This window comes from Delphinapterus leucas, chromosome 4, assembly GCF_059928025.1.
Source record: "Delphinapterus leucas isolate spDelLeu-1000000601 "Yukka" chromosome 4, BTC_Dleu_Yukka2, whole genome shotgun sequence".
Lineage (NCBI taxonomy): Eukaryota > Metazoa > Chordata > Mammalia > Artiodactyla > Monodontidae > Delphinapterus > Delphinapterus leucas.
Window position 1 is genome coordinate 19,947,745 of NC_143132.1, and position 20,034 is coordinate 19,967,778.

A 20,034-nucleotide genomic window follows, 5' to 3' on the forward strand; every position below is an offset into this window, starting at 1 on the left:
CTGAGAGATCAGCTGTTAACCTTATGGGGATTCCCTTGTGTGTTGTTTATTGTTTTTCCCTTGCTGTTTTAATATGTTTTCTTTGTATTTAATTTTTGATAGTTTGTTTAATATGTATCTTGGCCTATTTCTCCTTGGATTTATCCTGTATGGGACTCTCTGTGCTTCCTGGGCTTGATTAACTATTACCTTTCCCATATTAGGGAAGTTTTCAACTATAATCTCTTCAAATATATTCTCAGTCCCTTTCTTTTTCTCTTCTTCTTCTGGACCCCCTATAATTCGAATGTTGGTGCATTTAATGTTCTCCCAGAGGTGTCTGAGACTGTCTTCAGGGCTTTTCATTCTTTTTTCTTTATTCTGATCTTCAGTAGTTATTTCCACTATTTTATCTTCCAGGTCACTTATCCGTTCTTCTGTCTCAGTTATTCTGCTATTGATCCCATCTAGAGTATTTTTAATTTCATTTATTGTATTGTTCATTGTTGTTTGTTTCATCTTTAGTTCTTCTAGGTCCTTGTTAAATGTTTTTTGCATCTGTCTATTCTATTTCCAAGATTTTGGATCATCTTTACTATCATTATTCTGAATTCTTTTTCAGGTAGACTGCCTATTCCCTCTTCATTTGTTAGGTCTGGTGGGTTTTTATCTTGGTCCTCCATCTACTGTGTGTTTTTCTGTCTTCTCATTTTGCTTATCTTAGTGTGTTTGGGATCTCCTTTTTGCAGGCTGCCAGTTCATAGTTCCCATTGTCTTTGGTGTCTGTCTCCCGTGTCTAAGGTTGGTTCAGTGGGTTGTGTACGCTTCCTGGTGGAGGGGACTAGTGCCTGTGTTCTGGTGGATGAGGCTGGATCTTGTCTTTCTGGTGGGCAGGTCCATGTCTGGTGGTGTGTTTTGGGGTGTTTGTGGACTTATTATGATTTTAGGCAGCCTCTCTGCTAATGGGTGGTGCTGTGTTCCTGTCTTGCTAGTTGTTTGGCATTGGGTGTCCAGCACTGTAGCGTGCTGGTCATTGAGTGAAGCTGGGTGCTGGTGTTGAGATGATGATCTCTGTGAGATTTTTGCCATTTGATATTATGTGGAGCTGGGAGGTCTCTTGTGGACCAGTGTCCTGAAGTTGGCTCTCCCACCTCAGAGGCACAGCACTGACTCCTGGCTGCAGCACCAAGAGCCTTTCATCCACACGGCTCAGAATAAGAGGGAGAAAAAGTAGAAAGAAAGAATTAGTAGAAGTAGAATGAAAGGAAGAAAAAAAGAAAGAGAGAAGGAAAGAAAGAAAGAAAAGATGGAGGGAGGGAAGAAGGAAAGAAGGAAGGAGGGAAGGAAGGAAAAAAGAAAGAAAGAAGATAAAATAAAACAAAATAAAGTAAGATAAAATATAATAAAGTTATTAAAATAAAAAAATATTAAGAGAAAAAAGAAAAAATTAAAACAAAACAAAACAAACAAAAAAATGGACGGATAGAACCCTAGGACAAATGGTGGAAGCAAAGCTATACAGACAAAATCTCACACAGAAGCATACACATACACACTCACAAAAAGAGGAAAATGGGAAAAAATTATAAATCTTGCTCTCAAAGTCCACCTCCTTAATTTGGGATGATTCGCTGTCTATTCATGTATTCCACAGATGCAGGGTACATCAAGTTGACTGTGGAGCTTTAATCCTCTGCTTCTGAGGCTGCTGGGAGAGATTTCCCTTTCTCTTCTTTGTTCTCACAGCTCCCTGGGCTCAGCTTTGGATTTGACCCCGCGTCTGTGTGTAGGTCGCGGGAGGGCGTCTGTTCTTCGCTCAGACAGGACAGGGTTAGAGGAGCAGCTGCTTCAGGGACTCTGGCTCACTCAGGCCGGAGGGGAGGGAGGGGCACGGAGTGCAGGGCAAGCCTGCGGGTGGCAGAGGCCAGTGTGACGTTACACCAGCCTGTTGTGTGCTGTGCGTTTTCCCGGGGAAGTTGTCCCTGGATCCCGGGACCTGGCAGTGGCGGGGTGCACAGGCTCCCCGGAAGGGGGGTGTGGATAGTGACCTGTGCTCGCACACAGGCTTCTTGGTGGCGGCAGCAGCAGCCTTAGCGTCTCATGCCCGTCTCGGGTCCACGCTTTTAGCCGCGGCTCATGGCCGTCTCTGGAGCTCCTTTAAGCAGCGCTCTTAATCCCCTCTCCTCGCGCACCAGGAAACAAAGAGGGAAGAAAAAGTCTCTTGACTCTTCAACAGGTGCAGACTTTTCCCCGGACTCCCTCCCAGCTAGCCGTGATGCACTATCCCCCTGCAGGCTGTGTTCACGCCGCCAGCCCCAGTCCTCTCCCTGCGCTCCTACCGGAGCCCGAGCCCCAGCTCCCAGCCCTGCCCATCCCAGCGGGTGAGCAGACAAGCCTCTCGTGCTGGTGAGTGCTGGTCGGCACCCGTCCTCTGTGAGGAAATCTTTCCGCTTTGGTCTCTGCACCTCTGTTGCTGTGGTCTCCTCCGCAGCTCTGAAGCTTCCCCCCTCCGCCACCCACAGTCTCCGCCCACGAAGGGGCTTCCTAGTGTGTGGAAACCTTTCCTCCTTCACAGCTCCCTCCCACTGTTGCAGGTCCCATCCCTATCCTTCTGTCTATGTTTATTCTTTTGTCCTACCCAGGTGCGTGGGGAGTTTCTTGCCTTTTGGGAGGTCTGAGGTTTCTGCCAGTGTTCAGTAGGTGTTCTGTAGGAGTTGTTCCACGTGTAGATGTATTTCTGGTGTATCTCTGGGGAGGAAGGTAATCTCCGCGTCTTACTCTTCCGCCATCTTCCCCTCGTCCTCGGGCATACTTATTTTCCTTCCGTTAACATCCTTCATGGATTATGTTGGAATTGAGACATGTTTCATTCTAAGATATACAGATAAGTCTGGGCTGAGACAGAAGACCCAGGGCCACTTTGAGGAGCCTCTAGTCCTATACTCCTCTCCCTAAATGTCATTTATCAAAACTTCTGACTTAGGTCACTTAAATCTATAACAGAGGCCTGGTAAAACTCAGCAAATATGCACAAAGTATCACAGCTTAAAGTGCTAGCTACCCAGTAAGAAGCAGCTCTAAGTTCGTCCTCATCAGCAGACAGTAGAGACAGCAAACCAAAGCAAGAGAAGAAAGACCTTGGTCGTGGTCTTCAATTGGACATCCTGCTCAGGGCACCAATTGTTTAGTCCCTCCTGCAGTGGTAGTATGGACCCCCTTACCCAAAATTTGTTTCAGGTCTCAAGACTGATGATGCCACAAACACACTCCAAGGGGATATGAAAGGTTTATTATTTTTATATAATGAGGCTTTATGAGGACAACAGGACTGTCCTCTTAAGTTGGTCCAAAATGGCTTGATTAAAAAATAATAGTAGACAGTTTTGGGGGGTTTGCTGTTGTAATGGGACGGGTGCTTACATGTGGACAGGGCTTTGCATGGTTTAAAATCTCACCAGCACCAAAGGAGGGAGCTCTTTGGCTCTCTTATCAGCTTTCACACTTGTGGGCCAGAGGGAAAGAGGTAGAGGTCAGCTGTAAAAGCTGTCAGTGGTCAAGCATAAAAATGAAGTCAGACTTTGTATTACATGAGCTCTGTGCCAGGGAAAAACAAAACAAAACAAAACAAAAGTAAAAACAAGTGCTGGTCTCTGGAGAGCTGCCAAACAGGACAAATCGTGGCAGGATTCCAGGCTTTTTGGTGAGTTCCAAACTTGCTCTTCAAGTTGCTTCTGGGATGCTGCTTTTTATAGCTACTGTGTTTGAAAATCTATTGGAGAGAGGAAATTTTGGAGCATGGATGAGAATAAGGGAAACTTAAAATACAACAAACCTCACTGTTCTTACTGATATTCAACCATTTTTTCCTTAAATAAATAGTCCTTGGAAGGTTGCAAGCTTTGGTTAATTTCTAGAGTTCTGAGAATATTGATTTTGAAGTTTTTGTCAATGTTTACATTGCTTTTCTGGAGGAGTGGATTTCTGGAGTTTCTTATTCTACCATTTCATATATGTTAGTCTCCTAATCCTTTCTTAGCGTAGACATATAGAAACATGAATCTTGAGTCAGTCCTCTGAACTCTGAAACATCTACATTTTGAAGTAAACTGATGAAACCAAGCATGTTTAGAAATCTTAGAAGACAAAAATATATGCTATAGCATCCTTCATGACATATTACCTTTATTTTTTTAAGGTTGAGGTGTTATAATAAATGTAAGCAGTTTAGATTATTGATGACAATCCAGAAATAATTGTTACTCTTTATTTCCCATTGGATAGACAATATTTACCAAGAATAAAATCCCCTCACTCTTCAAAATTATTTGTGCCAGAGAAGGTACTGGAAAAAAATAATATTTGAAAATATATACAATGTTTTTGTGTACACACATCAGAAGTTCTATAGGATAGTAAGTTTCCAGTAGAAACTCAGACATCAGTTTTATTCAAAGAACCTCTATGTGAAACAAATTGATTTCATTTGGAATTGTTTAATTTATTAATAGTCATTTTTTTTTTACAGCTGAAATAAAATAATGCTAATACATAGAAATACAGTCTGGTATGCTAGTTGACATTTCTGAAATGTTAAATATTCCTGTTAAAACATAGAAAATGATCTAATCATTATTAGCATTTTTATTTCTTTTTTAAGCCTTAGGCTTTTATCCACAAGCAGAAAGGGCTACGGAGAATTTGTATGCTCTTCTACCTATGTTGATACCTTTTTATTTTTTCAGCTGGGCTTTTCTACAATCAATCCTTTAACTCTCTAAATCATAGTTTTGATGTACTCCAAGTCAGTGACTTCTTGACTCTTGATCCTGCACCATTGTGAGTGATTATAGTAGTATTAATCCTCCCATAAACCATGATTCTTAATTTTTAGCTCAGAGTTATGACTGAACTGGAATTTGCCTAGAGTGCCTTACAGATTATTTCTAGAATAAGGTAAATAAAAGGATTAGGAATTCTACCAACATTCTCTAGAAGAGATCTAAGTTCTCTCCTCCTCTATAGTCATCATAATGTACATAAAATAGCAATTCATAACATGGATGTACGTGTTTATTAATACACTTGAATTTTCTCTAGGCTAGGGCAATAATGATCTCTTGAACAGTTAGTTTGGGCAATGTGATTTGGGAACATTATCCCTAAGTAATTTTTCTAATGTACTGAAGGAACTGTTACAGGCATGACTGAACAAGTTAACTACTGTGGTCACCAGGGATCAGGGAATCACTGTATTTTATAATGTCAGAGAAAATTCATTGCCAATAGAACAATGCGAGTGATACCTTTAAGCATTGGGGTCATATTGAGTTGGTGAAAATTGATGTTTACAGACAAAGCTACTGTTTTTGTCTCATTTGGCACATTTTTTAAAGGGAATCAAAGAAGAGAGTGGTCATTTATTTTCTCTGACATTTAATTAATTCTCAAAATTAATAAATTTTTTCATAATTATGCAATATTTTGATCCATATTTATAAAGCAAAACCCTCAGCTAAACATCTACTTCATCCAAAAAAATTTCTTTATGGAAATTTGTAGGCTAAATTTGTTTAAATTTATCTGACTGATCCCATAGGAGATCTCAATAAATAGTCCTAGTTGGATATCATTAGAATATTTGAGACGAGTTGAGCCTTCTTAGAAACATAGCAAATGTTTCAGGGCAGGAAAATAGAAATTCATTAACCAAACTTTCTATTTTTCATATAAAAACTTTTTATGAAATAGAGCTTTTCAAAAACATTGTTAATGAGAGTGAGAACTGGAATTCAAATTTCTGCCTGTTAGTGTCAAGTTGATCCCCTGTCCTCAATCATCTCTGTATACAGGTTTGTGCTATGTTGATTCTATATTGGTAAATGAGTTTCTTTAACTTGTTTTGACAAGTGCACATACACTAGAATATATTTGCATAGGGAGTTCCTTGGTGGTCTAGTGGTTAAGGTTCAGCCTTCTGTGGCCACGGTTCAATCCCTGGTCAGGGAACTGAGATCCTGTGAGCCATGCGATGTGACCAAAATTAAAAAAATAATAATAATAATAAATTTGCATAGATGTGTTGATGATTTTATTTACTATAAATTTTCAGTTTTTATTTTTGCTTCTATATATTTAAGTATTATTTCCTGTACTAGTCATTTTATAGCAGAGCATGTGGTCCTAGAAAACAGTTTTGGCAACCAATGTTCATTAACTAAATTGTATTTCAAATAAAATTCACTTATGAGATTTTGATTTTGAGGTTTATAGAAAATGAACTGTCCACAAATAGAATTTTTCTTTTCTAAACCCCTAAATATTTAAACAACTTTAATGAAATCAAATAATATTTTCCCACTCTTTAATGAGATAGTCTCACTTGGAAACTTTTTTATGTGGGAAGAACTTTTGGGGAGAGGAGGGGAGAAAATCCTCCATAACAGATGTTGTTGTGACCTGCCTATGGCTTTTTGAGTTTCAATCTATGTATGTACACTAGTGGTTTCTTTCTGAGGGAGAAACCAGGCTTCTCTGTATGTAAAAGCAAGCTCCACATGGCAAAAGAACAAAGTTGTTGAAGAGTTGAAGCACCTTGGAACAAGTTCTTAACAACAAGGAAAGGGAGTTGGTGAATAGATTACCATCTTCCCCTCCTCTCAGATGAGTAACTCACAAGCAGTCCCCACGCAGGGTTCCAGCTGTCCCAAGTCAGATAGAGTCCCAGTTGCCCACCCTGGGAACTTGCTTCTTAACATGCCCTGTATTGTCTTCCTTTCCTCTCTATCTCATTTTCCTACTCCCCAATTAACTTTTCCTAGGATTGTACCCAAAATGACGCAGTCTGGGGTAATCCTAGCAAACATTCTCAAAGTAGTCTGACTTAAAATCATAGAATGTGGAGCTGTTTACATAATGACTTTTGAGATTTGAAATAAAACCATTAATTGGGCTCTTTTTCCTTATTCACATCATAAGCCAAGGACGGTAGTAGTCAAGGTGAAGGGCAAAATACATCATCATTATTGATGCAGATGATCTTGCAGAATATAGGTTATATCTGAGGGCTAGAAAAACTTCCTAGGATCCAAACCCAGTATCATATAAATTATTATCAAATTTGTCTTTTTACTGCCCCACTCATTTATTTTTAAGTCTTCATAATGAATGTTTTTTATAAAATATTTTAATCTCTTTCCAAATAGTCATCACCTATTGAAAAATCATTTAATTCCTTTTATTAGAAAAAATCATCATCTTTTTCTCCTCTCTTCTCTTCTATTTTCCTGGTCAATTTAATCACCTCTCATATCATTTCATATATACATACATATGCATACACAGTTTATTATTGATGTAATCGAAACAAAAATTTAACCTTTGAAAAACACATTTACACATTGGAGCACACATTTACAAGACTTCACTAGGAAAGTAGAAAACCAGAAATGCTTCATGTGGTGATTTGTCATTGTGTCTACCTTGTCTCACCTGGAACTAGGTTGCCCATTGTCCCCTCCTCTGTATGGTTTTGAGTTGGAGTTGATCTAAAAAACATTGCCATGAGGTTTGGAAGTTGGAGGTGAAGCAGGAGCCACTGTTTTATGAAGGTTTCACAACTACATGAATAAGAACCAGACGCAGAGATCTTAGTGGATTCCAGCTTGTCCTGGCTTCCTCCTATTAATAGTCCAACCCTTTTTTCCTAATGCCCTGATGACCCACAATGGACCCAGGCCCACCAAAGGGCAGAGAGGTAGCACCTCCTACTAGCTCTCCTTTGTAGTACCTATGGGGCATCTGGACAGACCAGAAAGCTCAAACTTTTCTCTAGATCCCAGTGCTTCAAGAGCACTGATGAGTAACTTTTCTCTGAACTTTTAGCTCCACCTTCCAAACATTATTGTCCCATCTCCTTCTCCAAGTGTGTGTGATCTACCTCTTGCAATCCCTTATTCAGAACATTCACAGTGGTTATGCTTCCATGATACATAAGGGAAATAAAGCAAAGAACTGTCATACTTCTGTAATGAAATCTCTTCTTTTGCTAATTTTACAGATGACAAAGAGTCTGATCTTGTAACAAAATCTGAAGGAAGCTTTAGGGAATACACCAGTAGACTCATTCCTTTTATGTCAAGCAGTACAAGAATCCAAGTAAATTATCCTATGTTCTAGATTTTTAAAATCAATCAATCAGAATTCACAGCAAGAATTACCAAATAATGACCATAATAATGTGATAAAGGAAACCATGTTTTTTACGTGAAGAGGCAATGCAAAGTCTCATTGATTTTTGTTAGCAATTAGTATTCATTGAACAATCTCTCTGTAATTGCTATAATATTGGATGCCCACAGCAAAGCTAATGGAGAAAATTGCTCAATTCAGGAAAAGAATGTTTGTAAAAAGCTATAAGTAATTCATTTCATAGGACAAAAAGCAATAACATTCATGCATGTGCTTGAATAAATTTCTGGAAAATCATGATAACATATTTTAAAAAATTAAGAACAGTTGAAATAGTGTATATCTTTTTTCCCTCTCTTCTATGTAGTTTATTATTTCTTAAAGGGAATATCATCTTAATCTGTGTTAACACAATAATTCATTAGATGGTTCCTACCATGTCATCATAAGGATTTCAATTCATAGGATAATATTTTCCTGCCCACGTGAGTTGATAATAGATGAAATTCTCACTTTTATAAAAAAAACTAGTTATCCAAAATTAAGCTTTAACCAGTATCATAAGGAATTACTTCTATCATAAGGAATTATTTCTATACATTTTGTAGGCTGGAGAAGATTTTAAGCTCAACCTCTATTGTGGCCATAATAACATTCAGATCAGTTCTATGTGTTTGTGTGTGTGACTTCGGTGTGTATGAGAGGGCTTCTCTGTTGGTCATTTTTCTGTGATGAATTTTGTTTTTATCCCCTTCATCCCTCAGAGAAATAATGGTATCCTTGCAGGTTGATCAAAGATTTTCACTATTGAAAGACTTTTGTGGGGAAAATGAAGCCAACAGAACTTTAGTCTCACTTGGAAGCTTGATCTAAATCCAGATGGGACTTTAAAATAAGGAGAAAAGTAATGTGTAAAAGGAGACTGAGATTTTCCAGAAACCTCAGGTTTATTCTGATATCATGAAAATCTCTTTTCTGTACAACAGTTTCTCCACACAAGGAGACTGAAACTACTAAAAGGCCAGTCAAAATAAAAACAGCAGTAATTAGTGTGCTTGGACAAAAATCTGTGAGGTAGAGTCATTTCATTAGTCCTTATTTATAGCCTGAAGAAAACATTTCTATTTATACTTTTCTCTTTGATGGTCTCCACTCAGCAAGTCTGTGCATAATTAACTAGAATTCTAACATGCTCTGATATAAAGAAACATTTATTCTAATTACCTCAAAAGACTTATGCTAAAGTGTAAGATAATAAAATGGCATCTTGGTTAGTCAGATACATGCATATATAAAAGCATAGCTCCATACATGATGAGATTTTTTGGGTTCTAATTTGTATTGAATGAAAAATGATAAAGTTCAATCTGTACCTTCAGCAAACAGCCTATCAGGTGAGATGGTTAAGTTACTTAGTTATAGCCAGACTTTAGCAAGGCGTATTAAAAGTGCAATCAAATCATCAGGATATTGTCAATGAGTAGCTGTCACCTGGACAAGGGTATCAGAAAGGGCTTCTAAAAGAAAATACATTTGAAAACTTGTAGGATATCTAGAATTTCAAAAGAGTTCAATGTTAAAAAATATTTTATGTAAAGAAAAGGTCAAGAACAAAAGTGCATATTTAGAGGAGATTCTGAGCCCTTTTCTCACGGTTCTAAATTTATTTCCTTTCTGTCTCACCTTTACTGATTTTTTTCAGGCTTTAGCTGGTCTCCATGTTTTTCTCCATTCCCAGACACACTACCAACTCAGAGAATTGGCACTTGTCATGATTTTCTCCCTCATATCCACATATTTTGGTTTCTTCTCTTCTCAAGTCATGGTACAATTAATATTTTCCTATTGAGCCCTTTCCTGACTTCCTTATTTCAAAGTACAACTCCATCTTCACAATCCTCCTACAGCCTTGACCTTTACTCTTTCTCTTTTCTGTTTACTTTTTCTTCAATACACTATCACCAGATGACATAATATAAATTTCCTTAGTCATTTGTTTACCTTCTATTTTCTTCAACTTAAATATAAGATATCTGAGAGAGGGATTTTAGTCTGATGTGTTGACCCTTGTGTCTACACAATTTAGATAGACTTATCACATAACAGGTCCTCATTAAACACTAACTAACCAAAAGATGAAATATAATCTGAAAGCAATGACTGGAATAGTTATATGATTAAGGGAGTTACTTGCAGAAGAAATATAATATTACATTAGATAAGGAAAGAGGGAGATTGAAAGTGGATTATGTTTAGCTAGGAGTCATCAGAAGCCCATTATAATTGTGATTTAAGACATGGGAACTTGTCCTTTCATGTAAAAATCATGCTCCATGCCCTGTATCTTGACAATTTCACAAACCCAAATATGTTTTATTTTATTTTTCCCCTATAGTTCTCCATTCCTAAGGTAACTGAACATGGCTCTTTAAGTTTCAGTAATAACATAATCATACCAGCTAACAACAACAACAAAAAAGGAAAGATAAGAAATTCACATTCTTCTGACTTAGGCTTCCTAGAAGTTCCTACACCACTTCTGTTAATATTCCCCTGGCCAGGATTTGTTCCCTTCCACACACATGTAGTAAAGATGCTGGAAACTCTTTATTGCTGTTTAAAAAGTGTTTTACTTGCTGTGGAAGAGTGGAGAACACATCCTGAGAAACAACCTCTGCCGTACAAAGGAAGAGGAAGAATTAACATTTATAGGGTATCCACCATGGTCTAGCCATTGTGGAAAGAACTTTGTAAGTATTGTATTATTTAATATCGCCAGGCTTTATAAAGCAGACACACATGTGTTAATACTTTCGTAAGTATTTGTAAAATTCAGAGGAAGGAAGAGATTCCACATCTGTTTAATACTGAATATTATGCTTTTTCCATTATAGAAATGACTACAATCACAAAGTGAGACAAGGTCTCCCAAGGCCAACAGATGCCAATCCTTTCCACTTTCACTTAAAAAAAACACTATTCCAGGGCTTCTCTAGTGGCTCAGTGGTTGAGAGTCCACCTGCCGATGCAGGGGACACGGGTTCGTGTCCCAGTCCAGGAAGATCTCACATGCCGCAGAGCGGCTGGGCCCATGAGCCATGACTGCTGAGCCTGTGCGTCCAGAGCCTGTGCTCCACAACAGGAGAGGCCACAACAGTGAGAGGCCCGCGTACCGCAAAAAAAAAAAAAAAAAAAGAAAAAAAATTATTTAGGATTTCCTGAGCAATAGAATAGTCTTGCCTGTGTCCAGCTTCATTTGTAACTGCATGAGGAATTGTGCCTAATTCCGGGAATCAGTTAATTAATACATCTGGCCAAAGACCCAAACCCCATCTTGCAAACAAGTCTTTACCAGTAATAAAAATGTTGGCCTCAAAAATTCTCATATTTGTATTATTTTTCAAAATTCAGAACCTGGTAGGAAGGGAAGATACTATTTATCACAGACTTCCAGCCCCCAGACCATAACTAGGTTGACAAAAGAACCTCAGAGACCCATAATCTGCACTTGCTGTTTTCCTGATGAAAAACTTTCAGCACACTTTTTGAATTTTATTCACTTCTGTTCCTTTCATTGTATATTCATGAAACTCCTACTCCTTGAAAGTTTGTACTTCTTAATATATCCACCTCAATATCTTTCTTGAATTTTTAAACGCTTTGTTTTTCTAAATTGTATTCTAAGTGGATGTAACAGTAGTTGATTATAATGCACTCATTCTCTCTGGGTCTCTACTCTAAGATTTACCCATGTAAAGAGTTATTTGTTTTTATGGCTGCAGATTTTATTTCTAGGATATATATTTGGTTTATATTTTCTATTCATTCTTATTAGTTCAATTTACTTGTTATAATGTTATCACTTTCATAAATAGATCAAATATTTCATGTTTTCTATTGGTGTAATGTTATTGGAAGTAATTTTTGTCTATACTATTTTATATTGGTGGGTCTCTTTCTTAATATTTACTTTCTTTGTGGGTTTTAGAGTATTAATATAATTTTGAATAGACAGTGTTTTTCTCCCTGGTCCTGAAATCACTATTCCCTGATTGCCAATTTTATGGTCCCACTAAAGAAATACAAGGTCAACCTTAATCTGGGGCAGGAAGAGAAGCACATCTTACACTGAGATGTGATATAAGAGAGGCAGGAAGGATATACGTAAAGGGCCATTTGTAGGTGGTGGTGAAGTACTTGAAGGAATTGTCATCTGTTTTCCACGTATTATTATTGTTATGTTTTCTTCTCTCATTTTATACATTCTCCCTGGACAGGCCCATTGAAAATTGTAAATGCCGTCATGAATATAAAATCATCAATCAAAATAAAATATGCCTGTTTAGTTTATATTTTGAAGCACCTAGTGGCTATATTCCCTTTGGTAATTCATAGTTACATAAAATACTTTTTATCTATCTATTTATCTATCTAGCTATCTATCCATCTATCTGTTACTTAGTTGTCAACACCATACACCTGAGAATTATCTTTAATATTTCCTCCTCATTTGCTCATATATTGAAAAAAATGTTGAAACTTTTTTTGGTGAAACTGCAAATTTAACATTTCAATTTTATCTCCAATTCTCCTCTTGCATCTCAATTTTTTCTCAAAATTCTCCTCTTTTCTGTGTGCATACTATTGCTGAGTATTTATCTCTGATTATTTCTCCTCTGGATCCCTGCTACATCCTCCTCTGGGTTATCCTGACTGTGGAAAAACACCTTCCCCTTCCATCATCTTCTACAATATTGCTCAGTTGTTTCTTCTAAATGTCCTAACGTTACTGTTAAAATACTTTTAATATATTGCTCTACAGGTAGAGAATCTGAGGCAGAAATTATTCAAATGTATTTAATAATACAGCAGGAAGACAAATTTTCTCAAGATAAGAGATCTTCAATCATAAATTTTAAAGGCTGAGCAATACAAGACTGTGATGTAAGAGTCACACCTAATTGTACTAACTGTGGAGTGATGAGGGGAAAAAAGGAGAAATTTTTACCAAAAGTGGGATCCAGCTGCTTTCCCTTCTGAAGCCAAAAAAGAGATAAGTCTGATGGAAAGGAAAGTTTGATTTATTTTGGATACCAGCAACCTGGCCAGGGGGAGCAGACTCCTGTCCAAAGGCCAACTCCCTCCTCCCCCGAATGACAATCAGTGGGCAAGAGCTTTTATATGTGAAGGGAGGGGGCTACATGCAGAAACGGCACAGTCAGCTCTGACAGTCATCTTGAAATTGGTCTTGTGCTGGTCTGATCAGCGTCATCTTGATTGTTTTAAGTACAGTTAATCTTCAGTTCCAGGGTCGGTTTGTTCCCATTTCTTTAAGGCCAGCTCTCGGAATTGTGACAGCTTATGTCATGGCTACAGTCTGGTCATAATGTAGTTAACTTCTTCCACCTGGTGGGGGATTTAGTATGTATAAGACAGCTCACAGGAAACGGCTCAGAATATTATCTATACTCCTTGAAGAGGAATTAAAGGTCCTTGACTTTGCTTAAGGACTAAACTATTATTATTTGTTCTCCTTTGACTGTTTACCTGTGCTTCTGCATTTTCTCATTTCTCTGATTAAACTTATTCTTTGGCTAAAGATTTCCACAGAAAAAAAGGCAGGCTGAGGACATGAGGGCAAGGACCATAGGGTCCTGCTTCGTTTCAAAATCAGTGCTCGTGTGCACTATAAGTAGACTACAAAAATTATTTTTATAATTATCCTCTGAGAGGAATGGAAGGAAGGATACTACTTGTTTCTCAGTATTTTATTTTGTTCAAATTAATAATCATAATAATTTCTTGTATATTCACTGAAATTTTCCTCTGGGAAAGAATTTCAACTCTACTTAAGTCATGTTTGTATAAATGATACAAATGACTCTAATGTCATAAAATGTCTGAAGATTATATTGCAATTGTATAAGATCTATACATTTCAGAAAATTTGAGCTATTTACATTTTAAAATTAATATTGATGTTACTATTATTATAGTTACCTAATCTTGTATATTTCTTGATCAATCCTTTCTCTTAGATTACATGTGTTAAATATTTTTCACAGCTTATTATTATTTTTTGCTTTAATACTATGAAGTTTCAGGATTGATATTACAAAAATGTAACTCAAATACAAACAGTGGTTCAGTTTTATCATATATTCTGATGTTTTTACCCACATTTTAAAATTTCTGTGAATAAAACGTGCTCTTTTGCTTGAGGTGAATTCTTTTTGTACTTTCTTCTTGCTTGCCGTTCCAAAACGACTTAATTGGTACACTCTTGCAAAGAAGCCCACTGGGACAAGTGCTCACATGTAAAGAAATTTCTTTAAAGGCATCCAAGGAGGGCTTCCCTGGTGGTGCAGTGGTTGAGAGTCCGCCTGCCGATGCAGGGGATACGGGTTCATGCCCCGGTCTGGGAAGATACCACATGCCGTGGAGCGGCTGGGCCCATGAGCCATGGCCATTGAGCCTGCGTGTCCAGAGCCTGTGCTCTGCCATGGGAGAGACCACAACAGTGAGAAGCCTACATACAGCAAAAAAAAAAAAAAAAAAAAAAAAGCATCCAAGGAGACCAGTTGTTGTACTAAATCTGGATTATTCAAAAGGAGTGGATAAAATGATATAAAATAGACAAATTTTAGCTTGCTTATAAAGAGTATGTTTATAGACAGAACTCCTTTATTCAACTTTTTTTTGAACTTCCTTTCTGCCTAATGATTATTTGTTTCCTTTGTATTATTCATCTAGCACACAAAAGGCACTTGAACAGTAATAAGAGAGACCCAGTGGCCAAAGCAGTGGCAAAATAAAGAAAATCATCCTTATTCTGTACTTCACTTGACTCTGTAGTTTTATTCAGACTTATTTCAAAGTGATTTATTACAGGAATTGATGGGATGCTCTTCAGTGCATCTTGTGATTGTGAATATAAACAGCAATCGAAGTAATATAACTATATTTCCTAATCACACTAGCAATGTCAGCTAAAGCCTCATAATGGAAACAAATTTGATGCAACGAAAACTGGGCACAAATTAAAAATAGGGAGACATTAGGGCTTCCCTGGTGGCGCAGTGATTGGGAGTCCCCTCTGCCGATGCAGGGGACGCGAGTTCGTGCCCCGGTCGGGGAGGATCCCACGTGCCGCGGAGTGGCTGGGCCAGTGAGCCATGGTCGCTGAGCCTGCGTGTCCGGAGCCTGTGCTCCGCAGCGGGAGAGGCCGCGGCAGTGAGAGGCCCGCGTACCGCAAAAAAAAAAATTAAAAATGTAGTTGGGGCTTCCCTGGTGGCGCAGTGGTTGGGAGTCCGCCTGCCAATGCAGGGGACACGGGTTCATGCCCCGGTCCGGGAAGATCCCACATGCCGCAGAGCGGCTGGGCCTGTGAGCCATGGCCGCTGAGCCTGTGCGTCCGGAGCCCGTGCTCCACAACGGGAGAGGCCACAAAGGTGAGAGGCCCGCGTACTGCAAAAAAAAAAAAAAAATAGGGAGACATGAGTAAAAACATTAAAGAGCCAAGATAAATCAGACATAAGATTACAAAATTAATTCTGCTGTCTTACTATAGGGCATCTAGATGTCTTAGGAACAGAAGAAATTGGTTCTCTGGATCCTGACCCTGTGGCTTTCCTATGAAAATCAACTTTAGTAGAACCAAATTCAATGATTTTTATTAACCTAGCTGTTCTTACCCATTGCTTAGAAAAAAATTGAAATCCAGCATAACTGATGATAAGCTTTCTATTCATGATAATATCTATTTCAAAAAATGCTTAAATTTCAAAATAAGAATATATAATGTCCTGTTTTAGAATGTTACATGGTATACAACAATGTAAAAATAAAGTCATCAAAACTATATATAGTTCATCAATTGTTTACACTGCCTATGCTTTGGAAATTTTTAAATTATGTATAATGGTTTAATTTTCTTATTGTTATCGGAAAAACAGCATGGTACTTTTTATGTCATAGAAATTATACCTCTGAATAATGATGTAAGTTATGCACCTTATGATACTGAGTATCATTTTTCTTTCTCTCTTTAGATAATTACCTCTACTAGCTTGAAAATGAAGAGATTTGATGTTCCTGTTATCATGCTACAGATTATACAAGCTAAGTGTGAAATATCATATGCAAATATGATTGTGGAGCATTCTTTAATAATGATGTATTCTTCATCTATAAAGCTAACCCACATCTTTAAAAACTATATTTTAAGTACCATCTCATAATCTTGCCATGTTGATTTTATTTGCTTTGAGTCATTTAAAAACTTTTAACTCTATGTCTGAGCATCTGCAAGAGATGTAAAAAGATAAAATGAGTTTGAGAAATTGCTAAATTACTTAGGTTTGGCTAAGTTAACGGGAGAAGTTAAAGTTAGCTGAATGTTGATAATTGGCAGAAACTTTTATAAAAGGAAAAAAAAAACTTAACAGTTTACACTTGGATCAGAATATGTCTATGGTTTGTGGAATTGGGTCAGAATATTTCTATGATATGTTGGTTTAATCTTGAGAAATATGATCACTGAATGTAAAATAATTTCAAGTATATAGAATTTTCATCATTTGTACCCAAGTAGATAAATCATCTGTATGTTTGGAACAGAAAAAGAAGCTTTGTTGAATAATGAACTGCACACAACATCAGTGATAATGTCACATTTGAGCAATCCAATAAGCTTTTAATTATTGTTTGTTATACTAATTTATTTTTTCAACTCAAAAATACCTAAAAGACTGGATAATAAGTATGCATTTCAATTTAAGAAGGGATCACTGTCTCCAGATGATGCATTCGTTTTAATTAATTCTTTAATTTTGTGGGATGATTAATTAGGGTCATTTGGAGGATTTGGTATCATTATCTCAATTTGCATCTTTATCTGAACAGCAGATTAAGAGAAATGTAATTTTAGAACCCTAAGAATATTCTCTGTGGATTTATCCTCTTTGGAGAAGGGGAATAAGCGAGTTATTATAAAAATTTTCCTGATTCAATACCATATATATATAAGGATTGCTTGTCAGAGTTGTTTATATGTGCAGAGGTCAGCAATTCTTTTTGACTCCCTCCTACAAATAATAAGACTAATACAGAGGCCAAGAATACTTTGTGAACATTCATATGTCTCTATATACATAGAGATTAATATTCATTATGGTTATATGGATATTTTAGTAGCACATCTGATAACTTAAGGATAAAAATATAAGTTTAAAAACTACCTAGAAAAAGAGATATTTAAATACTTTAAAGTCAAACATGTAGTGACTTGAACTACAGTACTTCAAAATAGCATCCATTTCCTATACTATAAGAATAAGCAATTGTTGGAGTTTGAGTCATAGTGACTAAATCACTTCTCAGAGAGGTCAAAACTGAGAAAAGTAAAATGTGTAAAAAACATCTATTAATGTACATAGGAAAATAGATAACTCCTTAGCAAATATGACTTTGTTATCTGGAGTTAACAGGTCTATATTTTGAAAGTTAGCATAAAAGATTAACATCTTTGTTATTCAGAGCTGTGAATTACTGGGATATAGTGGATTCCTTATTTTTTTTTAAGTCAATTATTTTATTGGGGGAGATAAGTTTCTCAAATGTTGGCTGGTTGAAGGCAAATGAATCTCTTGATATTCTAAAATTTCATAAATTAAAAAACAGTTTAAAGCTGTTTGTATATTTTGGAGACTAATCCTTTGTGGTTGCTTCATTTGCAAATATTTTCTCCCATTCTGAGGGTTGTCTTTTTGTTTTGTTTATGGTTTCCTTTGCTGTGCAAAACCTTTTAAGTTTAATTAGGTCCCATTTGTTTATTTTTGTTTTTAGTTTCATTACTCTAGAAAGTGGATCAAAAAAGACTTTGCTGTGATTTATGTCAAAGAGTGTTCTGCCTATGTTTTCCTCTAAGAGTTTGATAATATCTGGCCTTACATTTATGCCTTTAATCCATTTTGAGTTTATTTTTGTGTATGGTGAGTTAGGGAGTGTTCTAATTTCATTAGTGTACATGTAGCTGTCCAGTTTTCCCAGCACCACTTATTGAAGAGACTGTGTTTTCTCCATTGTATATTCTTGCCTCCTTTGCCATAGATTAGGTGACCATAGGTGTGTAAGTTTACCTCTGGACTTTCTATCCTGTTCCATTGATCTATATTTCTGTTTTTGTTCCAGTACCACACTGTTTTGATTACTGTAGCTCAATACCAAAAAAACAAACAACATAATCAAAAAATGGGCAGAAGATCTAAATAGACATTTCTCCAAAGACATACAGATGGCTAAAAGCACATGAAAAGATGCTCAACATCGCTAATTATTAGAGAAATGCAAATCAAAACTATAATGAGGTGTCACTTCACACAGGCCAGAATGGCCATCATCAAAAAATCTACAAATAATAAGTGCTGGAGAGGGTGCAGAGAAAAGGGAACCGTCCTGCACTGTTGTTGGGAATATAAACTGCTACAGTCACTATGAAGAACAGTATGGAGGTTCCTTAAAAAACTAAAAATAGATCTACCATATGATCCAGCAATCCCACTCCTGGGCTTATATCTGAAGAAAACCATAATTCACAAATATAAATGCACCCCAGTGTTCATTGCAGCATTATTTACAATAACCAGGAAATGGAAGCAACATAAATGTCCATCAACAGAGGAATGGATAAAAAAGATGTGGTACATCTTTCACTGTGGTACAGCGGAATATTACTCAGCCACAAAAAAAGAATGAAATAATGCCATTTGTAGTAACATGGGTGGACCTAGAGATTGTCATACTGAGTGAGGTAAGTCAGACAGAGAAAGACAAATATCATATGATATGGCTTATATGAAGAATCTAAAAAAAAGTTACAAATGAACTTATCTACAAAACAAAAATAGAGTGACAGAGGGAGAAAACAAACTTACAGTTACCAGGGGGCAAGGGTGGGCAGGGAGGGATAAACTGGGTGATTGGGATTGACATATACACACTACTTTATGTAAAATAGCTAATAAGGACCTACTGTTACTGTATAGCACAGGGAACTCTACTCAATACTCTGTAATGGCATATATGGGAAAATAATCTATAAGAGTTATATCTTATATTATATCTATATCTATCTATCTATATCTATATCTCTATCTATCTATCTATCTATCTATATATATACTGATTCACTTTGCTGTACAACTGAAACTAACACAACATTGTAAATCAATTAAGTATATCTTAAGCATCTACCCTTCCTATTCCTTTCCCTTTATAGGAAATAAGCTAATTGTCAAAGATAAAATAATAAGTGAAGCAGACACCCATGGGTGTGCTAGTGTTGTCTCTTCCAATTCACTCTTTCTTGAAACATTAGAGTTCACTTTTGAGTGACAATGTAATTACTCTGAAAACCTGTTTGTTGAGACTATATATTAAAGACCAAGTTATAAGGTAAGTGTAAAGTTAAATCTCCATAGTCATTCTGGACATTTTCTTTAGATATATCAAAAAAAAAAAAAAGGGAAAGGCTGCCACTTTATTATTAATTAAAAAAAAATCTATGTGACTAAAAGGTCAATGTCTTTTGCATTCAGAGGAATTTAAACTTCATGAAAGCGTAGAGGACTATATCTATTGCATTTACCATTTTATTGCCAACCGTTAACTCAGTTCCTGTTAAGGGGTTGACTTTCCAGGGTTCTTCATTGCCCTCAGGCTAAAGTCCCAACCCTTATGGATTCTGACAAGGCTATTTATGACACTATCCCTAATGTCTCTCCTGCCTGTCTACTTCTCCCTCCATCTCACTTTAGGCCCTGAATCATGCTGTTCACACACAATTGTCTTTTCCTAGACCACCTCACA